This window comes from Oxyura jamaicensis, chromosome 15, assembly GCF_011077185.1.
Source record: "Oxyura jamaicensis isolate SHBP4307 breed ruddy duck chromosome 15, BPBGC_Ojam_1.0, whole genome shotgun sequence".
In the NCBI taxonomy this organism is placed as follows: Eukaryota; Metazoa; Chordata; class Aves; order Anseriformes; family Anatidae; genus Oxyura; species Oxyura jamaicensis.
The window spans coordinates 641,157-663,569 of NC_048907.1; the positions used below are offsets into that span (position 1 = coordinate 641,157).

General features: G+C 50.6%; 1 long non-coding RNA gene across 1 annotated transcript; it reads right to left on the reverse strand.

Annotated features, from left to right (window-relative positions):
• Positions 1 to 12,230: 12,230 nt before the first annotated feature.
• Positions 12,231 to 21,563, reverse strand: LOC118174686. The gene is made up of 3 exons (XR_004754737.1): positions 21,393 to 21,563; positions 14,313 to 14,383; positions 12,231 to 12,504 (listed from the first exon to the last, which is right to left on the reverse strand). It is a non-coding gene; the product is annotated as an uncharacterized LOC118174686 (long non-coding RNA).
• Between the last annotated feature and the right edge of the window lie 850 nt (positions 21,564 to 22,413).

A 22,413-nucleotide genomic window follows, 5' to 3' on the forward strand; every position in this document is an offset into this window, starting at 1 on the left:
GGACATGGGTAGAGCGATGTGCCAGCCAGGCCTTCTGCAGGCTGCTGCAAGCAGCTGGAGAGCAGCTTTCTGCTGGGCATCCACCGGCATTTCCCTTTGGGAGCGCTGTTTTCTGTAGGCATTGTTGCAGAGCCATGCTTGTTTGACCACAGGGGGACAGCTATGTGCCCTGACTAGGTGCTTTCCCTGCAATTGCACGTGTGTGACCAGCACTTTAAGGTCTGCAAAGAGTCTCTGTAAGGCAGAAGGTGGGTAGGCTTACTTAAAAAAAAGAATAAAAATCTAGCATAGAGAGGTGCATTTAGAGTGTTCGTATAAGCAATTGCTCTGATTTATACCTGCAGCAGGAAGAGGCCAGAATAATTTTTCTGACTGTCAAACAAATATTGATCTTTTAGTTTTGTAAATAACGCTGCTCCACCTGCCCACAGGTAACGTGTGGCAAAGTGCCCTGCCCCACTCTGCTGGGGACAGCTGCCTCCTTGGCTCTGCTCTGCAGCCGGTGCCTGGTGGTGCCCAGCCAGTTCCCATCCTTATCTGCTGCTTTCAGATGTTCAGGAAGGTGTGAATCAACAACGGTGGAGATGATAGTTTTTTGGCTAGGTCACAGTCAGGTTTCTATGAATTTTTTAGCAAAAGCAACATAGCAATTCATGAGCACGAGGACAAGAGGACAAGAGCAAAAGGACAATTTGCTTTCCCGGTACAAACACGACCCTTCTGACTGGCTCAGCCCTGCAGGCCGAGTGCTGGAGTCTGTTCCTTGGAGGCAGCACCAGGGCTCTGTGCACCACAGCCTGCCTCATGCTCAGGGCAGGAGGGGGGAGCCCAAGGTGAAGACCTGGTACCCAGCGTGTGCATCGGAGGGCCCCGTGCTGAGGAGGCTCCTTGTGAGGGATTCTTTGTTGCTGGGAGCCACCACAGTGCTCGCTGGAGGAGTCCTGCTGCTCTGGGGATGTGTAATTAGCAGCAGGCAAGGCACAACCTCCCCAGGGCAGCTCTGATCACGTCTCTGCAGCTCTCCAAATTTTTTGTCCAGGTGGTGAAGCTGAGGAGGGCTGGTGCAGCAGGATGAGCTCCCCTCCCTCCGGGCTGCTCCTCGCCGTCAGCAGTGCCTGCTGCTCAGCCCGGCTGTGTGCTGGCCGCCTTGCACGTCGGAGCAGCACGCGGAGCTGTCTCGGTTCTGGTGTTGGACAAAATAAGGTACAGAAGGATGTAAAATAAGCCCTGAATTACTCTTCAGAGCCTCCTTGCAAACCCACCTAAAAGGAGCTTGGCTGTAGCAGAGAGCTAGGTGGCTGGAGCTGCAGACCCATTTTTCAGCTGCTGTTGTGCAGTGTCTGAAAAGAAAGGCAACTCCCACTGGATATTTTCGGTGGGGGCTGACACATGTTACTACTTCTGTAGCTGACATCAGAGGAAAACTCAGACCACTGTGGTGTACTTTGCTCTTGGAGATGTATTTTTGACCAGATATTTGTTAAATCACACTACCTCCCCTGTTTTCTTGAGCTGTTTAAGATGCTGTCTTCCACAACCAAATAAAAGGTATCTGGGCAAAGAACATTATGCACAAGATAAAAAAATAAACAAACTGTTCCTTAACTACCAGAATGCAAGCACTTTGCAGTGAGCTGTATACATTTTCAGTGCAAGATTCCCCTTGATATTCCCCAAAGAATTTTAAAGAATGTATTTTAAATCAAGAAGAACGAAGTCTGCTCCCCAGTTGCGAGAATGGAGGAGCCCGCTGTAGTCTGAGGTATGCAGCACTGTGGTAGTGCCCCTTGGACTGAGGCACAGGCATGAGGTCTTTCATGCAGTTGAAAGAAATGCATGACTAAACAGCTTTTTGTGTTTTGAAATGTATGTTGCAGTCCCATTTGAGCAACAGAATTAGAAGTCCCACAGCCCAGAATTTTTCATGCATGCTGATCTTGAGGGTCAAATCCAGCTTTCTTGTCCTAGACCTGCCAGCAGTGCTGGAGGGGTGATGCTGGCTGCCCAGCCTGGGAGGCAGCGTGGTCAGGACGCCAGGCGGTGCCTCTGCTTCGGCGTCCTTGGATGTTACATGTTGTGCAGGGCACCGACGGAGCCCGCCCATGCCCACCTTCAGGGCACACCCAGCTGTCCTCTCAGCTCTGGGCCTTCCCAATTACACTGACTGTGAGGCTAATTGCAATAAGAGTAATTCCAGCAGGGCTTCCCACTTACTGCTCAGAACGGATGGAAGGGCCTCGTGGTGACCCCCTCCAGCCTTGGCTCTGGGTTGGGTGTACTGGGAGGTACTGGGACACAGGGCTGGTACCCGGTCACAGCCAAGCACCTGGAATGGATGAGCAGGGCCCTCCCCGAGCTGGGCAGGAATGGGGATGGGGAAGGATGTTGGGATGGGGATGGTCCTACATGCTGTTGGTGCAACGTGGCCGCAGCTGCCTGGCTCTGAGAGCACCCATCCGTGGTACAGGGAGCGGGTGCTGCTTCTGCCGCTGGCTGCTCGCCCCCTCCCAGCCTCTGGAGCTGCATGGGGCTGTCCCTGCAGCACTGGGCCCTGCACAGGCAGCTGCCCGTGGGCTCCAGCATACGCCTGCCAAGGTTTTTTTTCTGCAAATGCTGCTCACCAGAGAAACAAAGGGAAGCAAGAGACCACAGACGTGCAGCAAACGCCTAAATGCAAGTGTTCAGCTTATTGGGGTTATGCTTGTCTCTGTCTCTAGTGCTAATTTGAGTCAGCATCCAAGTCCAGATCCCCTCCATCACACCTTTTTTGGGGAAGGGGCAGAATGTAGCACTGATTTAAGCTGCCGTGTAATACGCACCTCGTACATTTTCTCCCTGTGTGAGATATTGCAGGATTTTCACAAGCCTTTTGGGACAAAAGATAAAGTCAACAAGGAGGAAAACATGTTAGCAACAGAAAATAGGATTCAGACACGGGTGAGGGTCTGCCAGGTCGTGCTTCTCGCCCCAGCTGAGCTCAGGCCCCCGCTGCTGGCTCTGAAAATGCTGGGAATTGGATTTTGTGTGCGTTTTGCTGGGGGAGGGCGATGTTCCTGGAAATGCCCAGGAGAACTTTCTGAGCGCTGTTCTCAAGGTAAAAACCTGTAACTTTATCATCTTCACATAATTTGAAAAGACGACCCCTGTCCCCAAGGCACACAAAGAATAGCTTGATATGTTGCTAACAAAGCCTCTTAAAAGATAAAGAGCAAAATGCAAGGCAAGGAGAGCATGCCTGGCAGGCAGACAGAAGCTGGCCAGTATAGGCCAAATTCTTTAGGAGTTGAGTTTCCGTTTGGGCTCAGCTTTCCCGCGGATTCTATACACCTAAAGAAAACAAACCGTAATCCTATCTGGGGCCCAGCACTCTATTTATTTCACCTGGTGAAAAGATCTTGCCAATTCCTCCACACTGAAAACCAGCAGCTGCCCAGCAAGGGAGTTGGGCCATAAGTATGTTCTGCATTACAGAAAATTTGATATTAAAATAAATGTGATCTTATGAAGACGTGTTTGCACTCTTACTGTGCAAGACATTCCTCCAGGTTTCTCTCCTGTTTCACCATGTGATTTGGATCCTGCTCTCCGCTGTTCCTCAGCCTTAAGTAATCCAGTTATACAAGCTATAATCCGCAGATTACAAGCGGGGGAAGCGCACAGCCTCTGCCTGCTCACACGCACACAGTTTGTGTGGTTTTAGGCAGGGAACCGGGCAGAGGAACTTGCTGACCTCCTGCAAACATCTATCGCTCTTTTAAATCGCTCAGAAACCAGGTTCCCTCCCCTCGCTGCTCCTCGGCTTTACACTTCCTTCCTCTCCCGTTCCTGTGCCTTGGTGAGGCAGCCACGGGCCAGGGCCTCGGGGGGTTTGTGGCACCCGCCACGGTGCATGGGGTCACGGCGCTGTGCTGCGTCACGGCGCTGGCCCTGAGCGGCTGCCCCATGCCACAGAGCAGGGCTGAGGCCGGAGAGCGGCCGCTGCCAACGCTGTGCCAGCGGTGGGGGCCTGGCTCAGAGGGGTGGGCGCCGTGCGGGGGCCGGGGGGCCGGGAGGCCCCCACCTGCACCCAGGGCTGTGGCGGCGGGGAGGTGCTCCTGCTAGTGAAACGAGAGCAAAACAAGAACCGTTGTGTTTCTAGCAAGTGAGGAGACAAAAAGCCAAGCATTTTCCACTCTCATTTCTCTTTCCTGCGTTTTGTTACTGATACCTCCCCATGGGTTTAGAGCTCTGACAGACGAGCTCTGCAATGGATTAAAGGGTTACTGTGCTCAGCTGTCAGAGGTTGCTGTCCCCTTCATGGGGATGGTGGAACAAGATACGTGCCGTGTCCAGTCCCTGCTCCCCACAGCCCAGGCACAAGCCCCATCCCCTCTGGGGCAGGGCAGGACGGAGCTGGCACTCAGCACTCCAGAGCCATCCCCTTTGTGGCCGGGCTTGCCCCGAATGCACCGTGCCCTTTTACAAGGCCAGGGAGATGGCATGAAATGAAAGAGCCCTGGGCTCTGCTGCCATCACCCTCTGGCCAGGCAGAGATGAAAGCTGGGGTTTCTGGCCGCCTGCCTTCGGAGCGAGGGAGGGCTGCTGGTAGGTCCCGCACCGTTTAAAAGCATGCGTGGAGATTCTGCTCCAACCATGGGCTGAGCCACCAGGGGGTCCCTGGTGAAGGGCCACCTCAGACCACATCGGGGCAAACCTAACGCTGGCAGCCATCAGCTCCTCTCCTTCCCCAGCCAGACCTGCACATCTCCTTGCACACAGAGGTTTCCAGTCCAGAGACTTCTGCGTCCCCATATAGTTAGTAATGCTCAGAAAAGGAAAGCCCTACGTATCTGCAGTATTATCACGCTCATTTCAAACTTTCTTTGGAGATGGATGCTGCTGACAACATCTCCTTAGCTGCTTCCCAGGCTGATATGTCACACAAGTATGCAGGGAAGGATGGTAAGGACATACAATCAGCATTTCCACCATACATTAATTTTCAAATACAGCCCAAGTGAGAGGACCATTTCCAGAGCTCCCACTTGCTGCGGCTTTGGGCAGAATAACACCAGCAGCTGCTAGGACAGTTTGTATTTATGTTCACTTTGTGGGCTCATAAGGATCCATTAACATTCAGCCTCATCCATGCCAGATTTTGTTATTCTGATTATTTTGACTCTGCAAGCACTACTCTAGGAGCTTAAATTATTCCATCATCAGACTGATAATTTCAAAATGACCAAATTAACTTAAAGTTCTTATAAATGACTTGTACACGTGTGAACAGTTTGCATGTCTGAGTGGCTCCTAAAACCATGGATGAAGAAAGAGCCTGCAAAGAAACTGTGCTCCTGCTTGCCATCAGGTGAAATCTGCTTTGGGAGAGGGGTGCCAGGTGGGGAGACATGAAAAAGTTTTATTTGTTTTGTTCTGAAGGAAACTTTTCAGTGTTGTACTTTAACAAACAGAAGCTTTTGCTCTCCACTTAACTTTCTAAAGCACTAGAAAAAATAAATACTTTTCCAACCCCCAAAAGTTCTGAAATAAAGGATTTTAGGGTTTATTTCCAAAATCTCTACATGAAAAAGAGAATTAATATATTTTCACCACTACTGTCACACACATAAGAAGATTTTTTTTGGTCTGAGAGTGTCCAGAAATTAGTTTCCCATTGGGAGCCGAAGCTCATTCCTGGAGACCCGCTACCAGGCACCACCAAGAGGTGTGAAAGGTCAGGACTGTCTGCGAGTGGGGCCTCGGGGAGAAACCAAAGGAGAGCAGGCGTACCTGCACTCACCTGAGGAAACCAACGCTTATCCAGTAAAATATTTGGACTTCTTACTCCCTTGTTCCTGTAAAGTGAATCCTACACGTGAAAAATCTCAGAATAATTTATTCTTAAGGCCGTTTTACTAAAACTCTGCAGGTATGAAAAGAGGTGAGTACTTCTCAGCACCTCTTTCTCTGCTATCCTGAGGGTAACTTAGCTTAGCAGGCATTATTTTAGTAACAGGAGTCTCCAGTACTAAGAAACCAAAGTAAATTGTTAGATGTGAAGGCTTGATCTGTTCTTAGGAGGCCTAGAGGTGGATTTTTGACTTATCTGATCTTCTGCCTAAACCTCTAAAAGGTGTACAAACCCTTCCCACCTCTGGCGGAACCCAGAAAGAAGCCTCCTCTCCCGGGCTGCCCTCACACCGGGCACTGCTGTGCTCCTGTGCGGCAGCTCCTGGCCCCTGCTGGCCCCCAGTGCCGGCACCCAGACTTGGCGGTGCTGCGGGCACTGGGGGGCCCGGTGAAGCTTGTGATGGGCTGTGGCAGGGCTGTGTGATGGGCTGGCACAAGGGGAAGGCTGCAGGCTGCAGCCGAGCAGCTAAGAGCAGGGGTACCCAGCTACGAGGTGCCTGGGAAGGGCAGTGGAGCTGCAGTGAGGGGCGCTGAGCTCCGAAGGGGCAGAGGAGCTGTGGAGGCAGAGCTAATGCATATTGTCACACACCGTTTCCAGATTAAACAATCAGTGTCACAGCCAAGTGAAGCCTTTTGGAGAAGGAGGCACAGCTCTCCAGCTGTTTAAATCTTGATGGCTCTCAAATAACAAGATTAGGCAATTGTAGGCTACAGGAAGGATACCAGTAATTACCGCCTGATTGGTAAGAGCTGTAATTAAAGTGCAGCACATTTCAAACTCTTGCAGCACTAGTCCGACCCGCTCCAAGTAGCCATCCCTCCATTTGGTTCTCATTTATTTGCCTCTCCGAACACAGCCTCTTCTGTGCTTGGCCAAGCATCTCTTGTGGCCGGTGATGGATGTGGGCATCCGTGGGGCAGCTCCTGCTGCCTCTCTCGGGCTGGTTTACAGCCTGCTGGGTGCTCTCCCTCAGGAGCAGATGTGCTCTTTCCACCCTGCTTGTGTCCATCCTTGCTCTGGGAGCTCGCAGGTTGACTAGCACGATGTGCTGCCAGATCCAGATGATAATTCTCAATGTTCTGGCTCCCTCTGGACAATCCTCTCATCATGCTTGAAGCTGCTGTGGTGCCACTGCATGAGGGCGAGCACAAGGGAAAGAGGAGGGCAGGAGCGAGCGGCTAACTTCCTCGTGCTGCCATCCCTGTGTGCGATGCCCTGCCTGGGAACACTGTCCGGTCACTCACCGGAGGGAGCACCGAGGAGGGAAAAACCGGTGAGGTCCTAAGCACTCATGTGCTGATAGGTTTGTTTATCTTCTATCTTTGGTGTTTTGGTTTATGTTTTATAATGTAGAAAGGCCTCCTACATACATGATGTCACTATTGCACAAAAACACCAGCCATAATATCTCCCTTCACAGCGCTGACCACACACAGCCACAGCTTCAGCCTCCGCTTCCAGGGCTGCGCCACGAGCTGTCCCCAGGCCAGCTGGAGCACCACAGATACGTGGAGACAATGAGGAGTGCTGCTGTCCTTCAGCTGTAAATGAATGTTTACTACAATAAGGGCAAGTTGTCTACCAGATGATGGTTAATAGCAGTCCCTTAAACCGGTTGAGTTAAACTCTGCCGTGATTGAAGGCAGCTGCTGGGATTGATGTACACCCTGCCTTGCTAACTGCGCTACAGCTTGGTGATTAGTGTTTTCCAAAGGGAGCCATCGATCACCTCTGGTGCTTGTTTGCTCTCCAGCTGCTTGGTGGGCATGGGTCCGTGGCCTGCATGTGCCAGGCAGCACCTCGCTGCCCACTGCCACCCCCTCAGGGCTCCGTGCCCCTGTGACAGGGCTCGGCTGGTGGGTCCTGGGCTGTGCCGCGCGATGCTCGGGTGCGGTGGCCCTGCCCCTGCCAGCTGCCCGTGAGCAGGGCCGGGGCCTCTGGCCAGGCTGCCTCGTCCCCACCGGCAGGGCAGGGAGCGCGCCGCAGCTGCCCCTTCTCCTTGGGTGCTCCAGCTGGGACCTCAGCACACGTACTGCCATCGGCACGGGTACCTCTGCCCCTCCAAGGCACCCGAGCGGGGCTACGAGAGCTTGCTATTGTCAGTTCTGGGCAGTGGTGAATCTCCCTCCATTTAGCCAAGCACTGTCATTCACCGCCGCTGCTCCTGCACGGGGGAAGAGGCGAGTGGTTGAAGGACTCAGAAATGCCACAGGGCTCAGTCAGTGGTTCTCCAGCCTCGGCCTTTTGGGCGAGGTCTGTGGTCCAAGGGTGCATGGTCTTTCTCTTGGTTGCTGCACCAGAACATCTCCACGTGAAGCTGGCTTTTTTGTCCTGATAAACTGTCAACTAAGCAGGAGTTGGATGCTCTCTGATAAAAATGATGATTCTTTTAGAGGAATGTTGAGAGAAAGGTGTGAGGAGAAGAAAGCAGCTTTATCTTTCTTAGGTTAAATTTTCAGGATCGGCTGAGTGATGGTGCTGTTCAGCTGCAAGGGGGACATGGTGGATCTGCCGTGTGGGAACAGAGTTACTGCTCTGCCAAGGAGATATTTAGCTGGCTTGCTTTTTCAAGGGATGTTTGCTTAGACGGTAGCTCACATCCACCAGGCTGAAAGGAAGCGCTTCAGCCTTCCCGGGAATGGTCCCAGCGTGGCTAGTTAGCTAAGATGGAATTAGTCTCTTGGTGGCTCAGTTGTTTCTGATTAACTTAAATATATACACTGAGTCCAAGCTGCTAAGCACAACTGAATTTGTGGCCTGTGTGTGGAAATTCCTGGGTGGTCCTGGGCTCAGAGGCTGCCAAGAGCCATCACCGCTGGCTGGCATCCCCAACTGCACATGGCACGGGCACGGACATGGGCAGAGTGTGGGCACGGCGTGGGCAGGGTGGCAGCAAGCAGGGGGCTGCCCTCCGAGGCATCTGAGCTCCGAGGGGGTTCTGAGCCAGCACGCAGTTCTTGCAAGGGCTTGGGTGTGCATTTTTTGTCAAGATCATATTCTCTCATGCCAATACTTGTAGCTCTCTTTGGGAAAGCTGATGACAGCCAGCAGCATGGAGGAGGGTGCTGCATAATGGTTAAATGCCATATAGCGACCCCTATAGTTAAGGTTACATGAGAATTTCTATAGGCTAAAAATTTTCCCAAACATTCACCTGCTGAGTTTAAATTTTCCATGCTTGTTGTTGCCTGAAGGTGAATTGTTTTCAAGCTTGAGAAAAATTCCTTTGGCTGTGTCTGAGTTATGGGAGAAGAGAAAATACTCTCTTCCCACTGGAAAATCTTTAGTTAGTTTTTTTTTTTTTTTTTTTTTTTTTTTTTCCCTTCTTCTTCAGACAAGACTACAGAAAAAAGTCTGGAGTCTGAAAAGCCTTGAAACTTGGCCTGGGCCAAGCTTTTATCCAAGCCAAGTACCTCAGTTGAAAGATTAAAGTGAAGGACAGAAAAGGGGATAAGAAAATGAGAGACTGGGCAAAAGGGGCTGGGGGAGGGAGTAAATCTGTTTGAGCATGTTCTATATTTCCATGATTTTTTTTTTTTTTTCTCTCTCTCCCCTAATAAACCTTCATGAGCTCTGAAATTGCATCCTGTGTGACTCAGGGTGCAGCGACGAGAGCGGTGCTCGTGGGCTGCTGGGCAGGAGGGCTTGCTGTCTGAGACCTGGGGAGAAACTCTGGGTGGAGAGAGCTGCATGTTTTGTTCCACGCTCAGCAAACTGAGGGTCCACTTCTGTAACCAGCTTTCCTGCTGTAAACTGTATTAAAAGTCATCAGCTAGAATGATAAAACCAGTGGTACTTCCCTCTTCTCTAGAATGTAGAGTTCATAGGAGGAAGAGCTCTAATTCTAATGAGCACTCTGCAAATTTTCAAGTTAAGGGAAATGGGTGACTTTTTTTAAAGTTTTAAATTAAGCAAGTTACAGCCAGGATCTCAGTTGGTGCAGTACTGAAGTTGGTGTTGACAGAAATATGGAAAGAGGTGGATTCTTACACTGACTTTCTCCTCTGTGGTGCTCATAAAGTCAAAAGAACAGTTATATTTTTCTGGTTAGATGTGCAGGTCAGTACACTGGACCAGACAGTAAATCATGTCTTAATGTGCACGTTCTTGTATGCATTTTTAGTTTTTGGAAATCTGAAAGATGCATTCGTGAAGGACAGTTCTGCTGCACACGTGGCCATCCAGGCTGCAGGTATATGCCTACAGCAGAGCATGTACACACTACGCACTCGTGTGCTAGTCAGTGGGTGTAAAGGCCTGTGTCCGAAGGTTTGGATTCATCCTTAAATATCCAGCACAAATTGTGAAAATACTCATTGCACAATATTCATGAGCTATTGCTGGATACGAAGCGTGAGCACTGACTTCTGTGTTCCCTGACTTTTTTTGAAGTTATGCAACCAGAGCACTGCATTCCTGTGATTTTTGCAGGCCCCTGCCTTTGGCTGGCAGGTATTTTCTTGAAGGACGTGTGATTTCTGCCTTCCCCACAGCCCTCTTCTGCAGCAGCCACATGTGCTGTGCTGCCTCGCTGCAGGTGCAGTGGCCGTGAGGGCTGGGTGCTGCTTGTCCCGTTTCAGGGATGTGGGACTGCCGGCGACCTTCCCAGGCTGTCCATCCTGGCCATGCCCTGCACCGACAGATTGCCCAGCCATCCTGCTCGCAGACGCTGGGTGCTCCTTCCCACCCTGTACCTGATGGAAAGCTGCTCTTGCCTGTGGCATCTGGGAGGGGTCAAGCCCTGCATCTGCTGCCCCCCACCCCGCCCCGAGGAAGGGGTGCTGCTGTGCTGTGCTAATCCCACTTTCAGTGATGAGTTTATCGGTTTCCAGAATATCTTGCTCTGGTATTCCATGCTTTTTAGTTTACTTAATGCAGCTCTTCCAGCTGTTCCAAACATCACAGAGAAAAGGAAACAATATCTGAGAAGTCCCCCCTTCTCCGTCCAGAAGCTCTGGTGAGAGAGACAATATTTGCATTGTGCCCTGGCTTCTCCCCGGCGTCTGTTCTCAGGGCTGGCGATCCTGCTCTTGAAGTGGTTTGAGGTGGAACAGAATGCATTTGTGCTGAGAACAGCAGAGGGATTTTAGTCACTTTCTGAAATGGGGAAAATTGCCTCATTTTTCAGCATTTGGCCTGCAATCCCACACTTCCCTAGCTCTATGTACAGATTAGTTCATACTTTTTTGGTGTTTTTGGCTTGAAATGAACACTCCCAGCCAGCGGATAGATAATTCCACTTGTGCCGATCCCCCGGGGCACATGCAGGGCTGCAGAAACAGGAAATAGGAAACGTATTACATACCTTTTCCCCTCAATTTTATTTTCATAATGCATGGAAAATAGCAGAGCTCTGAATTATTTGAAATTTTAGAGTTATTTAATATTTATTTTTGAGAAACAATCTCTCTTTCAGGCAGGCCTGGTGGTGCCGGACCAGCAGCCCGGCCAGCTCCAGCTCCAGCAGGCGCGGGAGGCACTGGTGAGGCAGAGCTGGGGGCACGGGGGGGCTGCTCCCCGCTGCAGCCCCCAGCAGCCCAGGAAGGGGTCCCCGGGGGATTGCAGAGATGCGTGGTCTTTGGGATCCAGCTGCAGAGCTGCAGCAGGGGCATTGCTCCCCTGCTCTCTGAGGCCCGCAGCACTCCATTTGCCTGTGGTGGTGCCCGGACGTGGCTTTGTTGTGGTAGCTGCTTTTCAGCACCAGTGTTTAAAAATCTTAATTTTTCAAATGCGCTCCAGCAGAGTGGAGGGATGTGGTGGGGCAAGGGATGAGGAAATGCTTGCTGCCAGCCTTGCAGATCTTCCCAGCACTGCAGCTCCCACCCTGGGATGCAGGGAGGAGCAATGCTCCCTTGGCAGCAGCTGCATGCACATTGCTGCCCTGGTTTTCTCCTCCTTCATACAGACCATCAGAGCAAAGAAAACCCTTGGGCCCTCTGCAATCTGGCTCAGTACAAGACTCCCTGAATTAGTGTTCTTAACAAAAACAGTGCAAAGCAGTCTGCAAAGGACATCAAGCTCTGCTCTCAGGTGAGCACTGGGGACTGGGCTGAGTGCTCTCAGCATGACCTAGCTGTTACTCCAGATGTGGAGTAACAGATCCAAGCAAACATATGTTCTTGCTGTTGTGCATCCTTGGCACTCAGCAGAGCAGTGGCTCTGAGGAAGCGTTGCTCTGGGAACTGCTCGGGATTGGAAGTGGCTGCAGCTGGGCACAGAGACGGCCCAGAGCGCCCATGGGTGCTGCGGTGCGTGCAGCCAGTGCCTCAGGGTGTCTGCGTTTATCCACAAAGTCTGGGGATGAATTTTGTTCTCTTGGGGGGAGAAGGTGGAAAGGAGATTTAATTTCAGAGTTTTGTTTCAACGCTGATTTTAAACCCATGCCTAACGGTCTGTCTTCTCTGCATATTACAGTGCTTCCCTATGGGGCATTTCTCATACGGTGCTTTATCTGCACGCTGCTGGGGGCAGGCTGTGCCCTTGAAGGGGCACCATGGGCTCAGGGCTGAGGGTGAGAGCTGCAGCCCCTCGGTTTGAGTGGCTGCTGCTCTCTGATCCTTTTTTCCCTGGCTGTAATTCTTGCACAAGCCCAGTGGATTTCTGGTTTATTCTTGCTACAATAGAAATAAAATCAAATGGCATTTGTAAACTATACAAAAAGCAAAAAGCTAAAGAAAAGAATTAATGAAGGACTCATTATCTCAATCTGATGTTTTGGTTTCTAATTTTCCTCTCAAAAAACAACCTCCCAGATGTGACAATCCATCTAATTATTGCTTGGCCTATGGAGGGGTTTAACTGGCGCGTGCTGGGACTTGGACAGTTTCTTATTAGCAGCGGGGGAAAGTTGGGATTGAAAAAGCCTTGCATTGAGCTTGTGTATTCCGGGGTGTCAGATGCTCCTAAGTGCCTTACATTTTGCCAATCCATTCTGCATCTCTCTAATTTTCAGGGCTTTCAACACTTTCTGGTGAGCAAAGCCTGTGGATAACCCGAGTAAATGACTTTTTCCATGAATAGAGATTGGCCAGGGAAAGCTGAGTGATAAACAGAATAATCCTTTTTGTGCCTTTCCCAGCTCCAATCTTCTTTGCACACCAAATAAACACTCTCAAGCTGCTTAGAGCAAAATCTCTAATAGGCTGTGGTGCTTGGGCTGTGCAGGGCTTGGCTCCGTGTCAGATGGAGGGACAGGACAGTGGAATAAAGTCCCAAGATTTTTTTTGGAATTAGTTTACATACCCCCAAGCATAGTGTATTTTGGCACTCGCTCTGCATTACAATATAATCCACTAGCACTCAAAATAGCCTCAGCCTCAAAACGGATTTTTTTCTCATTTTTCTGGCTTTTCCCAGAGCGCTGTGTTAGGACAGGGAGCTCTGCGGAGAGAGACCTGGGAAACGTCTGGGTTAGACGGACACGAGAGCCTGCGTCCCCAGCGGGGTCCAGCCCTCAGGAACCTCCCTTACCAGCCAGAGGCCTCAGAGCAGCGGGCAGCTGCTCACAGCCCTGCCCGTGGACGCCTGCTGCGCCTGCGGCTTGGCCTCCCCCTCTGCCAGTGTCTGTGATCACTGGTAGCTGGTGGCAGAGGGGCTCCGGGCTCTGCCCAGCTGTGCCAGTATTCAGCTCGGGGGGTCGGATGCCGGTGGAGCTGGCGGTGCTGGTGCTGGCTGCTGACATTTCCTCGTGATATTTTAGGGAGTGGTGTGACACTGCTGTGGGAGACGCCACGGCCGTCTGAGGTTCGTGTGACCAGAAAGCCCCGCTGGGACAGCACAGGTGGGCGTCTGCCCTGGGACCCGCTGGGCGCCCTCCTCGGGCTCGGGTCTTCAGCCCTGCGCTTTCTTCTATGCAAGTCCAACACAATTTGTGCTGCAAAGAGCGACTGACTTGCCTGGATTCTGCAGGAGCGCTGTCTTTCATTCATGTTTAAAAACGGCCGTGTAGAAATAACATAAAAATAGAGCATTTCTTACTTTCAGAGGCAGCAAAGTGAACAGATGAGTGAACTGTGTGACCAAAGCACCGGCCGGCCCAAGGAACAGGTGGTAGCTCTTATTGTCAAGTAAAAGAATGATTTTGCAAGTAATTGGGTAAATTGCTCAGCACAGCACCTCTCCGAGGAAATACCCTCTTAAACATACAGAAAAAATTTATTACATACTGAGATGCGGCTGGTCACTAATGCATGTTAAAGCAAGCTAAATCTGTGTTAAAATATCCTCCATGAAGCTCTGATAGAACAGAACTATCTACAGAAGTTCTACCTTTGACTAAAATAATTAAATCATTTGGTTCTGCCAAATAATTCAGACTGACTTTAATAATAATATTAATAATAGGAGTTGATATTCTTACATTATATGTTACATATACAGGTTATAATCAAAAGTTTTAAAAAAAGGTTTTGATCAATACTACCTGCATTAAATGAAGCCTAACAAGGCGTGTTTGTTCTGTGGCTCCTCAGCAGGAAAACGCAGTCAGGAAACCTGTGGAAATGTTAAAGTGTTTACAAGTTGTAGGGAGACTGACCTTTTTATCTGTTCTCCAGCACAAACAGCTCGTTCTGCTGCTGGTGTGGGCTGCCTGGAAGGAGGCAGGGCGACCAAGCAGAAGGGGACTCCACCCTTACCACCACCACCACCATTTTCATTCTCATCTTCACCCTCCTTAGCACTTTCAGAAAGAAAACATTTTGGAATAGAAGTGAAAATGTATGTTCTTCTCCAAGGGCTTGGGTCCTTTCTCACTGCACCTTCGTTAATTTTCTTGTAAGCAAGGGTCAGATAACTCATGGCTCATCTGCACGAGATAGCGGAAGGCCATGTTGCTACCTGGACATCTCAGGAACCCAACGTCGTGAATGTGGGTGAAAAAGGTACCCTGCCCCTGCCCGTCAATGCCACCTTTCTTCTGGGAATGGTTTCCTGCAGTCTTCTAGCATAACCTATCACTTGTTGGATTAAGTCTGCATTAGGTGGTTCACATCCAAGCCCTGGTTGTGGTTAAGTGCTGAGATGGGAGGAAGGGAGATGAATGTGGTCTCTGCTCCTGTAGGATTTAACAAACATTGTGCGCGGGGTTGTCCTGAGTGATCCATTTCTGCAAGAAACAGTGTCTCGCTGCATTGTGCCTGGAGCCTGCTAATTAGCTGTAAGTGATATAATGTGACTGGGATTTCAGCTCAAGCGTGAATGACCTATTCCCAGCTAGTCATGGCACTTGGCATGAGTGCTGCTCGCGGACAATGCATGCTGGGAGGCATCCCCTGCTGCTCCGTGTCTATAGCCCAACCAGCTGGCACAGAGCCTGACCTCGCGAGCTATTTGTTGCTGTGTCTCTTGTTCCTGTGCTCCTGATGCTATGAGCACTGAGCATGAGATTCCTGCTTGCCCTCCAGTGTCCAGGCTGGCACTGGTTTGCTGACTGCAGGGACCAGGAAGAGTTTGTGAAGATGAGCTTTGTTTTGCTTCCCTGCTGGGGCCAGTGGCCAGGACCCCGTGAGCCTCCGAGGAGGCTTTCGTGCATGCCTCTGCTGGCCTGTGCCCGGTCCCACGAGTGCCGTGCAACACCACAACCCTGGGCCGTCCCCAGGGGAGCAGCCGGACTGCTCTGCTGCAGCACAGCAGTGCCTGGGGCCCTGGTGACGGGACTGAAGAGCAGCAGCCTGGCAGCTCGGGGAGGTTTGCCAAGGAGATGGGCACATGTCCCAGGTGTGCACGCACTCACTTCTTTCTGCCGCCTGGAGGGATCTGACCTGGGGGAGGTCTTCTACCTGATGAAACTCTGGATGCCACTGATTCAGGCTGGAGTGCTGCAGCAGCCGTCAGCTCCTCCTGGACTGAGAGACCGGGAAGAGGCATTCAGACTGTGCTGATTTTCTTCGCAGCTTCAAAGGTAACACTGATTTCAGTGGGGAAAAAAAAATGCTTGAAGGGACAGAGGCAAGTTTGGGTTTGGCAGGTTCGTAGCTGATGCTCTGGGCCCTAGATTGGCAGAGCAGTCTCTTGGTGGTTGTGCTCTGTTCCTCCCAGCTATGCTTTTACCACTCTTGTATCCAGGATATCCCAAACTATGTGGATGCCACATGCAGACAAGGCCATGGGACAATGGGCTTTGGCAGGAATGTGATGGCAATAGGTAAATCTCAGAAGTTCATTTCAAATAAGCACCACACAGATCTGGCAGTGCCTTTGGATGTCTATTTCCTTTGGCTGTCAGTGAATCTACACTCCAGGTCCCTTGACAGCCTGGGCGCTTGGGAGCAGCCAGGCTGGATTTGCTGGTGGTACCACCACGTACATCGCCCGTGTTGCCTGAAGACTCGTGCAGCAGCAGTGTGAGCACTTGACACTTCCATCCTCCAAAAAATAGGCCTAAACTTCATCTGCAGAAATACACCTGGCAAACTCCACGGCTTAAAATTAGAAGTGCAATTTTATGTCTAAAAGCTGACAATGGATGAACAACAGGTCATGCACAAAAATAAATGGGCACATGACTAATACTGGATGAACTTCTAGAAACTGGATGCCAACAGATCCATGATAAAATTCTCCCACAAAGTAAACATACAAAGATTGTTTATGTGCCAATTTTCAGTTTCTGCTGCATATTCCAAAAGTAAGCTAACTGCGGTTAAAATTACAGAGTAGCAAATCCTCTTACCAGAGAAGTTGCAGTTTCCAAATCTGCCACTCTCGTCACAGCATTAATTTCCCAAGCCATCTATCCATAGCAAGATAACCTACTTGGCCGAAATTTCTTCGTTGTGGGAATGATACTGAGTAAGCAACAGACTCATACAGGAACACGTTGAGTTCTGGTAGATGAACATCTGTAGGTTCCAGCTTCTGCTGGGGGAGACTGCATCTTTCTGAGTGTGCCTTACGGAGCTGCGTGGCTGGGAATGCCAGTGCCTGAAATACACTGCCTGACTTGTGAAATAAAGCCAGTCCTCTTTGGTGATGCAGAAATCATTTTACTTGTTGGAGCAGTGAATGTTAATGATTATTAATTGTAAAAGGCTCTCCAGGGGCTATGTGTGTGTGGGGCTACTGAGTGCTTTGCAATTCCAGCATGAAATGAGTTACTCCACAGCATTAAAATGAGAACAACTCTCACTAGCATCCACAGAAAGTAATTGAATTGTTATCATGTGGCACCAGTCCCTTACATTTTACTCAGCATTGTCACAAGGAGCCAGGCATCCTTAGCAGTGAGACATAAAACCTGAATTCCACCTGAAATTTAGGTGGAAAAATATACGTTCAGCTTCCCTCTAAAACTGTTGCAAGGTAGCCCAGCGTGCCCCAGAGCAGCAGGGTAGTTTTGCCACGGAGGTGTTTGTGTTTTGGCAGCTGTCACAACAGGGGTAGGCAGGCAGCAGTGAGCGCAGGGGAGAGGTGCTTGCGGGAAAGTGCCTGCACAGAGCGTTTGGCTGAAATGATCACAGGAACGATGAAAAGGTGGCTGCAGCAGACAATCACAAGATTATTTCTGTGCAAGTGAGCAAAGTTAGTGCTAGGCTCTGCTTTGCAGGGTGCTCAGAAATGATCTGCCCTGCTGTAAGGGGTTGGGAAAGCGGCTTTAGTCCAGTGGTGTGGACGCTGAAGCAACAGCAGCAAGCACGCTGCTGGTACAGATGGGCCATGGCCAGGTAGGCATGGCGTGGCTGTCACGCACAGCCCACCCATGGCTAGGAGGTGGTGTGGGATGATGTGGCACGGGGACTGTTCATGTGGGACTTCAGGAAAACTTGTCTATGAAAATAAATGGCCTCTTTAAGGCATACCTTCCCCTTCTGTGCAAGGAAGATAAAGTAAGATCAATAAACCAATGGTGACTTTTAAAACATGGGGAGAGGTCACAGCCAGAGAAATGATCTGATCCACTCATCATGCAGAAGAGTTCACACTGCTCCTGCAAAACTTGCTGCTCCCATTGCCTGGCACTGATGGAGTGACTCGGGAATCTCCCAGCCCACACAGTACATACAGCCTTTATTTTCTGGGGAAGGAAGGAAAGTTGAGAGCCGGAGAATTAAATGTCCTGATGAAGGGCACCTGTCGGATTCGTGGTCCTGCCGCCCGTCCTGCCAGTGATGTATTGCAATAACACATCACAGGAGCAGCGGCGTTTGGTGAAGTATGGCTGCAATAGATCACTGGACCAGCGTGGCTCGCGCCATACATCAGCCAGGCTCCAGGAGCAGCAGCAGGCGCTGGCACTGCAGGACTGGGCCTGCCCGTCTCTGGGTGCTGTGCGGCGTGGGCTGGGGAGCAGGGCTGGCACTGAGGCGCTGCAGGCATGTTGCGATGCAGGGGAATGCCCTGGGAGCAGCCCTGTCCCAGAGCTGCTTGCTGCACCCGGTGTGTCCCTGCCTGGGATGGGGGAATGCCCTGTGGGCCAGCTGGCCATCCCCATGCACCGGGGCACCAAGTCCTGGAAGAAGAAATGAGACTGAGACATCAGTTTGTCCCCTCTCCCCACGGTCTTCCTGGTGCCGTGTGAGGTGCCCTGGTCCACACCCTGTGCCTGCACACAATTCCTAGCGAGGAGCAAGGGGTGCAAGAGTTTATGCTGCCTTTTGTACCTGGTGATGCCAATTGCAGTTCCCTGGCCCTCAGCTTTTTGGGCGGAGAGGCTGAGAGAAAAGGGGCCTTTTGAGAGCTTACAGCAATTTGCTCGCTGAATGGGAGTTGCTGTTCCTGTAACACGAGTTGTTCGCACACATGCAGTAATGTCCTGTTCGGCGCTTATGTAATGCGATGGAGGGGCTCCAGCGAGGGACCGACCCCGCGGAGAGGCACTCGCACTGTCTCGGGGCCGGCAGAATGAGCCGGACTTTTCCAGGCCCTGCTGAGATGTTTATTTATAACTCCTAACGTCTGGCAGCAGCCGTGCCAACCAAAACACGCCACGGGTTTTCCAGCGGGTTGGGAGCGCTCCTCTCAAAGAGGGTTTTTGAGGGGGGCCCAGGACATTTGATAGGAGGTAAGCTGTAAAATTAGTTTCAGAGCAGCGGGTTGTCTCCTTCCCAGCACGCTTGGCTGGTGGTGGCGGCGGCAGCGTTAACCCCTCACGCCCGCCCTGCTCGCACCCTTGGGGCCCCGCTCTGCCTGGCTGCGCTGCCCTGTGGGGCTCAGGGCTGCAGGGAGCTGCTGCCATCCTCCTGCCTGTCCCCTGCAGCTCGTCCCCAGCTCCCCTCCACAGGGACACTCCGTGCCCTGCCAGCCCCCCTTCTGCAGACCCGCTCTGCTGGCAGCCTCTCCCTGCTGCTCTGCCCTCACACACCGTCGCGGCTTGCACCCGCGGCCACCCGATGGCATTGTGGTGCCTGGGGACTGGGGCAGGGCACGCGGCTGCCAAACCCGGTGGCACACAGGTGAGGGCTTCAGGGAGGCTCTGACGATGCTTCGTGAAGGTGACCATGGCTGATTGTTTGTGTTTCATGGTGGGCAACTGCTTTACCAGGCAATGTTGTTTTAATCAGAGAGCTGGAAATTTCCAAAATACAGTCTCTAGCAGTGTAGATTCACCGAGGCAGAGTGGACTAGGAACTGGGCTGCAGCAACAGTGTGGACAATGTTTGTGACCTCTGGAGCCCTGCGTTCTCTAGTCTGCTCTCAGCAGCACATCTCCGGAGCTGCTCCCCTGTTGCTCTGCAGCAGAGCACAGTGGGAACATCTGCACCCACAATTAACTCAAAGGATCCAGGTGATGTTAGAAGTGCTCCCTGAATGAGCTAGCGCTGTCGGAGCAGAAGAGGCAGCCCCAGCCCAGCACACGGCTCTCACCTGCTGGCCTGAGGCGTGAGGGGCTCTCCGGGCAGCGGCACCTGGCCTCTTGCTTGGGACACCTGAGGGGCTGAACAAAGTGAGCATTCGCAATGCCTGTTAGAAAACAGATCCAATAAGGCATTGATTTTTGTTTTCCATGCACATATCTGCTAACCTCCCTGAGGTTCCTTCATGTCTGTGCATGAGGAGCAGAATGCTGGCCAGCGAGCCTGCTGCACGGCCTGTGCTGGGAGAAGCTGCCCTGGAAGCACAGGGAGGTGCGGAGATCATAGCAAGTGCCATTTCCATGGCTAAGTGCTTACTGTGCTGGCTGCCAAGAAGCAAATGTCAGCAACAGGCAGCAACAGGAACCTCTGGACTCGTGCTTTCATCCTCTTCCCACACAGACTCTGGTGGCTCCTGGGCTCTGCTAGCACTAGGAAGAATTTTCAGTTGCAGCTGGAAAGTGTGGCACCTGCAAAGGACAAGAGAAAGACCTGGCTTGGCAAGACTCAAAGCATCTGAAAACCTCAGTGTGGCACGGATGTTTTCAGAATCAGAGATCTGTTCTTTCAAGTTTAGTTGTGAAACTAATGTTCTCTTTGTTTTCTGCTGAATGATAATGAATCACTAGAAACTTGGAACCATTTTAAGGATGAATAAATGACACTTTCTAAGCTCCATGTTTATCTACTATTCTGCTACCAGAGCGATTTCATAGCAGAGCTATCAATGAATTTAATTTACATAATGGTTTATCATATACTTCAATATTTCAAACACACTTCATTAGGCACCACCGCCAGCAGTTACATGCTGTCTTATAGTTCTTTGCAAACTTTGCTATGAAATGCAACCTCTCCAACTATTAGTGGAGCTTTAAAAAAGAAGGGAAAAAAAAAAAAAAAAGCCTCAGACCACCAAGGGCAAGGCCTGTCCTGCCCAGGGGTCAGCAGCACTGCCCAGGTGAGGGACAGGCAGGGAGCCTCCACTGCCAGGAGTGGGGAGCTCTGGGCATCGGGGGATTTTCTGGCTTAAGGGGTGGCTGTGGAAGGTGTGAGAAACCAGCCTCTGCTTCTGGCCTATGCCTCAAATTAAAGACTTCAGCTCATTTACCTTCACCTTTTACTATTTGCATGTGTAAATATGCGTGTGTGAATTCTATCAGCAAAAAGCCCTGCAAAGATACATGGAGAAATAATAAAAAGAGAGGCATAAATATATTTTTAAACATGCTTTTTCAGGCAAGCCAAGCAGAAATTATTAGTATCAGTATTAGAGGTCATCATTTGGGCATTTTAAAAGGAGCGGAGCATCCTCAGCTTCTACACAGCCCTTAAGCTGGGTGTGCATGTTTCTGAGGCTCACAAGGCGCCACATAGGGAGCCCCATTGTGCCCACGGATTGACACCAAGAGGAGCCCTCCTGGTGCCCACCCGTGCCCAGCAGCAGCCTGGGTCTCCTGGGGGCTGAGGTGCCGTGGGGTGCCAGCAGCCTGGGCCGGGGCCGGCCCTGGTGGATGTGAGCAGCGGGTGCGTGCAGGAGGCATGCAGCAGGCTCACCGTGAGCCGCAGCCCAGGGGATGTTGCACTGCGTGAGCTATAAATAGGAATTGCTCCTACATGAGGCTCCGCGAGCAGCGATGTGGCCCTCCGAGACCGTGTCCCTGTCACAGTCTACAAATGCCAGTCATGAAATGAAACAGCGCGTTTCATACCTTAAATAAAGCGGGCTCCTTGCACAGCCTAGCAGAGCGTGGGCAGACGTGGGAACACGAGGTCCTCGCAGAGACGGGTCTCTGAATCACTCGTCTTGTTTCTGCTGCAGCCAAATCTGGGCTGCCTGCAAACAGAAGGATCCTCGGCAGTGCCTGGCACAACGCTGTAGGGTTGAGCATGCTGGCTTTCCCCAGTGTATGTGTGTGAGCATGTATGTCACATTCTCAATAGTGCCTTCTTACATAATTTATAGCATGGATAACATAAAGGTTATTTTAAAAAATAAGCCAACCTTCTTTACATTTATTAAATTTGCTGTGGCATCCCATATGCACCTTTGCAAACTCCAGTATTACCCACAGGGGTCTGATCTGCATGTCACATTAGGCAGATGGAATATTTTATTTATTCCACCTAGGCTGTAATAGAGAATTTAAACTATTTGCAGCAACATGTTTGTGTTCCAAAAAATGGTGCAGGATGTTACAACGTGTCCTGAAGTATTTGTGTGCTTTAAATACACAAGATTGCTGGGAATGTAGAGCTCAGACAAGCTACTCCGTGGCAAGCATTTTTTTCAGTGACATCAAGCAATTTGAGTGCTGCCAGAAACATACGTTTTTACTAACAGATTCTATACTCATTAGAAGTTGGTTTTCTCTTAGATTGAGTCTTTGGTTTTTGGTTTATTAATTTTTGCAATAACCCGAATTTCACAGTTTTGTCTGTTAAAAGTCATTGTAGTTGATGAAAATGAAGAAACTTTAAGCATTGATCTGTGGTAGTTAAACAGCATGTTCTTGCCTTTTAGTAGCTTCTCAGTAGAGTGTATTAAAGATTCAGCAGTGCTGTGATAAGAATCATGAAGGATGTATATGTTTGCATTGTTTTTGGCAAGAAACATCCAAATGATCTGTATTTATTATATAAAATTGATTTTTTTGGCATACATGCTATTTTTCATGGATTTTGGCCTCATACCAACACAAACAGGGTGATCTTGAGCAAAGCCATGCATTT